This window comes from Nyctibius grandis, chromosome 12 (genome assembly GCF_013368605.1).
Source record: "Nyctibius grandis isolate bNycGra1 chromosome 12, bNycGra1.pri, whole genome shotgun sequence".
Classification (NCBI taxonomy): Eukaryota; Metazoa; Chordata; class Aves; order Nyctibiiformes; family Nyctibiidae; genus Nyctibius; species Nyctibius grandis.
In genome coordinates, this window is record NC_090669.1 from 10,492,391 (window position 1) to 10,498,390 (window position 6,000).

At 37.7% G+C, this 6,000-nt stretch overlaps 1 long non-coding RNA gene across 1 annotated transcript in view; it reads left to right on the plus strand.

The window, feature by feature from the left end:
- LOC137669455 (uncharacterized) overlaps positions 1-6,000 on the plus strand; it is a 31,099-nt gene that overhangs the window by 22,706 nt on the left and 2,393 nt on the right. Inside the window, exon 2 of the long non-coding RNA XR_011049098.1 lies at positions 5,969-6,000. This exon is cut by the window's right edge and continues 177 nt beyond it. This is a non-coding gene — a long non-coding RNA (uncharacterized lncRNA). The remainder of the gene's footprint in view (positions 1-5,968) is intronic.

The following is a 6,000-nucleotide window of genomic DNA, read 5'->3' on the forward strand; positions in this document are numbered from 1 at the left end:
TTTCTTTGTCTTTTAGGAGAACTCTGGTTCCCCGTTAGCAACTATTTGATTCATAAGCAGTTGTACATTGAAGCATTGCTTGAAGTAAAGAGAGTTGCATTGTAGTCTGCATGTTTGTCCCTTTAAAACCATTTTCTGGTTTATTTGTGTTGTAGAAGTAGCTCAAAGAAATGAAAGTATAGGTCTGTTGTTTAGGGTAAATCAGAATTAAATGCTTACAATGTTCTGGGTGAAAGTTCTCTGTTATTTGTAAGACCAGTCTGCAGGAATCATTTACATTCCCTCCTGAAAGTAGTCCAGTTCCATTCACCACATTTCCTATAATGTGTCATTTTGCTCTGGTTAATGTTTGGAATTTTAGATATTAAGAATTACTAAGAAAACCGGTAAAATAATAGGTGAGACTTTCAAAATTGCTGTGGAATCAAGAGGTGTTTTAAGTGCTCCCTTTTTATGTTGTTTATCCACACATCCTCTTTCAAGGCGTCCTTTTCTTCTCCAAACTAGGACATTTAGGCTTGTAGTTTCTTAAAAGAGTAAGACACTGTTGGTGGAGGAGTCTTTCCTTACCTAAATTGAACTGAAGTTGCAAGGCTTGTGCAGCATCTACAAAATCATCATCAGTCCTCTGACACTGTTGCTAGTAGGGTCAGACCATTATGCCATAGGCAGTGTAAAGTATATTTAGAAGAATGCTGATATTTAATTTTCCTGGTAGTGTCTTTATTGTTATCTAAAGGAAAAGTCTGGCAACCAAATTCTTAAATCGGCTGGTTTGACACAGTGGGAACCAAGGATTTTGGTCCAAGAACTGTGCTTGCATCACTTGATGGTTGAGAGAACTGATTGACTGGCTGATTTGAAGATAGCTTATCGTTGCAGCTCCTGCTGCCTTCTGGGTATTTGGTAGCACTCCAGAGAGCTGACTTCATCCCCGCTTGGGGATCAAGGTTGAAAGCTGAAAGAAGTGGGAAATTTTAGAATTGGTGTGTGGGGATGGAGCAGTGGCAAAGGGTGTGAAGATGGAAAGAGCTTCTCGGGAGGGTTAGGGAAGTAGAGTGCCTGATGTTGTGGGGTAGCAGTATTTGGCTGGCACAGAGGTTGGCAGGTTCAGCCTCAGTTTGATAAATCAAAGTTACCCACTCTGAACATTCCTGCCATAATTAAAAGTGTCAGACTGTGACCTTTAGTATTCTGAGAAAAGGAAAAATTGTTACCTTAAGGAATTTCCCATACCACAGAACCAGAACAGAATTCACAGCTATGTTCTGGAATTATCTTGGTCCTTGGAGATGGAGAACCTCCTCAGAATTTACTGCTCTGGGAAGCTGCTTCTTTAGCAGCTTTAGTGGTTGTTTCTACGGTTAGACAAATTGGTGACCTTTTGGAGAGCATCATGTTATCAAACAGACCAATCAACTCTTTTGCAAATGTATAAGATTCATCTTCATTTAAGTATCTATGTGTAGGATGAAATTGAATGCGCGTCTAATACATAGATTTTGCATTGCATTTGCCAAAGACGACATTTATTTGGTGTGTCTGATTCTTGGAAAAATAATCCTCGGAGACATAGGACTTGATTTCCTGAGCACAGCTATTCTTGCATTTTATAATGAGAAGTAAGTGCTTGGCCCTTCTGGGAATCAAAATGTGGATAATTCAAAATTAGCCTCCAAAATTTTGCGCATTCTGATATGAATGGTTAAAGTATTACAATTAAGAGTATCCAGAGTAGAAAGCAAAGGTCGCCAGTGCTAAAATGCACATGTACGTACGCACATGCACACACACACACACAATTAATATAATGGATTAAAATTCAGCTCTGATAAAACTGGAAAATATGCACTGTAGAAGGTAGGGTAGCATGTCTTCAAAGGTTGGTTAGTGCTTAAGGTGACAGAAAATTAATGCACATGAATGACAGTTGTTCCTGAGAGAGTCATCAGAGGCAACTGTGAAAAGTCTCCTTTCCTTGAATCTCACTTAAGTTAAGAAAGTTGTTATAAATGTTTGATAGAACAAGATGGACAATTGCACCAGGTAGGTCTGAGGTTTGAACTCTGCCACAAACGGTAGCAAGAAGCTGTTTTCCACAGTGCCGGTTTGATTTAATTTCTTTGCAGGGTGACACTGGAACAGCTAAATCTCAGATTCCTTTGTCTTGCAGCCCTTTTGCTCCGTTGGTAGATCTACGGAGATTAGGAATGCAGGACACAACATCACTATGTACAAAGTTTGTATCAAAGAAAAGGATTCAATTTTCTGCCAAGTTGGGGTTTAGCCTCTCCTGGATCCCGAGTTGTGCATAATTAATGTATTTTCAATATCTTTCAGCATTTGACTTTCAGAATTCTCTCCCAGAATTCATCTTAAAGATGTTTCAGTATTCTGCCTTCAGGAAGACAACTTGCTTTTAGCTCATGCCATAATTTTTGGTTTCGGTTTTCAGATGTCATGTATCACTCTGATTAAATGTCTCTTTCTTGCAGAAGGCTATTCTCATAGGAAAAAAATCAAGCTATTATCTAACAAATATGTGGCAGTTAGTACTAGCATGGGCTAGTATATTTTTAATGGCAGCAATCTCTTCCATTTTGTTTTGTGAGCAAAACCTCTTGCCTGCTTTATACCATCAAAGAGCTTGTCCAGATTTGGTGGTTTTAGGTTGGGTAACATTATGATGGACGAGTTGACAGTTCATTAAACCAAAGATTTTTTTCCATACACAATAGTCTGTCTTCTGTGTATTTACTATTATTAAAGTCTGCACAATAGCATCTGTAAATAAGACATGCCTTTCCTTTCCACTAGCGTCGACGACTGATGGTGGATGCCTACTAACAAATAAAGCTAGAGTCCTGCTGAGCTAACTTTTAATGCAACAACACAGTGTGTATAAGTACACTAGTGCCATTGTGAAAGAATGGCTTTCTTCCATTAAAGCAATATTACTGTCTCTGATACTCTTACCTGTCAAATATACTAAGATCCAAAACATTTATGTTTATCTTTGTAGCAATTCAGGAACAAACTGGTAGTAAGTACTAGGTATGACCTGTGCAGTTTTACATGCAGTAGCTAGCTTCCTAGCTTGTTGAGCCACTGTGATGTTTGGGATGTACATTCTTTGAAGATTACTTCTAAAGACAGGCATCCAAATCCTTAATTCGAGATTCTGTCTATTCCTGTGGTGTTTACATTCCAGTATGGCAGAAGATCACTGAAAAAAGAAAAGATGAAAATGTACTTTAAAAAGGGTTTCTCAAAACAGGTCTCCTTCAAAGCATCGCAACCCTCCACCTCCTCCCCTCTTATAAAGACTGGGATTAATGTTTTGTGCAGGAAAGAATATACATTAGTAGGCAATTTAGCAGTTTGCTACAGTGCTATTAGTTAGAGAGCCATCCACGATGAAGTACTGGGCAGCGTGTTAGAGCCTCTTCCACTACTGGAGCTGTGTCATTTTGTATTAACACAGCTGCAAAGTTACTTGCTTCTGTTTTTCTGTGTGTTATCTTGATGCTATTGTTTTTACTTGCTACTTAAAAACTACAGCCTCATCATCTTCCAGAGTGCTTGCTTGCTGTTTTTTTTTTTTAGTTTCAGCTGTATAATAAAAGGATCAAATATTTAAAATTGCTCGCATGTTAACTTTATTAAATGCATTTGTAGGAGAATGGGAATAGTTACTGTGTGGCTTTCTTGTAGCATTGAATCTTCCAATTGTTTAGTTTTGAATTCACTCTACTTAAAATATGCAGCTTTTTTTTTTTTTTAATTTTGTGTGAATATGGCGTTCATTAAAGGGACTAATAACAAAGGCTAAAGCTTGGCACAGTGCGGCTGTTATGCAAGCTTTCCCACACGCAGTTCTGCCAGTACCCCTCAATTCTGACCTGCAGTAATACCCTTGCTATTCTAGTCCTGGGCCTTGCCTGAACAGCGGCTGCAAACTGTGTCAAATCATGTGTGTGTGTGATTTTTGTGATATAGACAAATGAGACATTTAAACTCATCTTACTTCTGACCTTACAGTAAGTCATAGCTATTTTTATAAACAATTTGAGCAAGTAATTTCTTAATAAACCAGGGGCAATGGCTGTGACAGTAGCAGTAAAAAGAAACTGATGAACAATTGCAAGATATACCAGAACCCTGTGTTTGTATGGGAAGGTAATGATTTAGAAAAATCTGTGTGCAGATAAAAGTATTGTTAGCTTTAAGAAATTTTGAACACCGCTCTAGTGTGATTGGGTTTCTCTGTCTTTATATGTTTCTAGCAAGTATTTAAAAGATGCAGAAGGATGAATTTTTTTTATTATAATTTATCTTAATAAAAATGGCATCAGACACTCAGCCGTCATTGTGTGCAGCAGAAGTGAAAGTATCAATTCCTTGAAAGGGTTTGTGCCCCTAGAATTATAAGGGTATTTTTTTAGGGATGTTAATAATTTAAGGTAACTTTAGTAACTATTTAGTGAATGATCAGCAACATGTGGTATGTAAACTCTGATGGAGAGCAGGGCCGTAAATGCAGACAATGCGAATAAGCATTCCAGCAAGCAAAACAGATTCACCTACGTGTATGCAAATACTAAATCCCAGTAAAACATTAATTTTAAGATTAAAAATAGCCTTTCTGCTACCCGAGCACCTACGTAACGCTGCTTCTGTCCTTTAAAAAACAGTTTTATGAAGGAGCAGTTGAACCAAAATTGAAAAAAGGGGGCATGTAGCCTTTCAGGCTACGATGATTAGTATTAAGATGAGTTGCACTTTAGCTAGGCTGAAACTTGTTCGTAACAGAATGTTAAATACTTACTGAAAAGAAAGATTATGTCTATCTAGTTACACCATTCCTTGATATATGCACCATGTCAGAGTGCCATTGTCTCCTGGGTAAAGACTGAGAGTTCAAATACCCACTATCTCTCCCCTGGTGCTCCAAATGCTCTGCTTTGAAGTTTTTATAATCCATCTGTCATCTTCTAGCAGGGAGGGCACATGTTCTGTACCACTCAATTATAGAATTCTCTTTTGCCAGCTACAATGAGACAGGAAAGAATGTTATGGGTGGTTGAGAGAAACTGTCAGATATACTAAATTCCTGGGATTCATATGGATGATGTTATTCCAGTGTAGGAACACAGCATGTGTTATTGTTAAAATGTATTAAGGATACATCTTGTATTGTACCATTTAAGCATTTTGATATTCACGTAGTTTTGTTAATGTTTGATTTTTATTTAAAAAACAGAACCAGCCAAACAGTCTGAGGTTTGATAATTTCGTTTGTTTCGGGCAGCAAAAACTGACCAAATATGCATATATTTTGGAATATCGGAAATTATCATGGTGCCTGTTACAACAGTGAAATGGAAAAATTGTATTGTTTTTGTGTAAGAGCTGTGGAGCAGTGGAAGTGTTTATAGACCGGTCATATTTGCCATACCAATTGTTTGTATTATGATATGAACTGAAGGCCTGAAAATTATATGTGCTACCATCTGGTGAAAACAGAAGTAGCATTTCATTATGTGGTGCATATAAACAATAGAAGCAGTGTATTCTGAAAGTATAGTTAATATTTTGCGTGAAGAAATCTACCTTATAGGTACCTAGCTTGTTTGATAGCACTCTGGCTTTTCATGTGCTTAGTCCCTGGGGTGATTTAATTTGTTGTCTTATGTGAAACGAGTTTGATGATCTCAGCTAAGTCTCTAGTGGATATTAATTCATGGTGTAAGACATCCCATGTAGTTTTGCAGAGGCTGGCGTAATTCTGAAACTGTATGTTTTGCTCAGATTAGGGTCAGTATGTGTTGTAACTGAATTTATTGGAATACGTAGTTTTTCAGAGCAGCTTTATGGTACCAGTGATATGGGTTAGGACGAACCTCGGTGAAGATTAACCTGACCCATTCTTTTATGGTATTGTAAAACAAGGGATCCTGTCTCCCAGGGTGAATGAATGATGGTCTACTCGGTTAACGG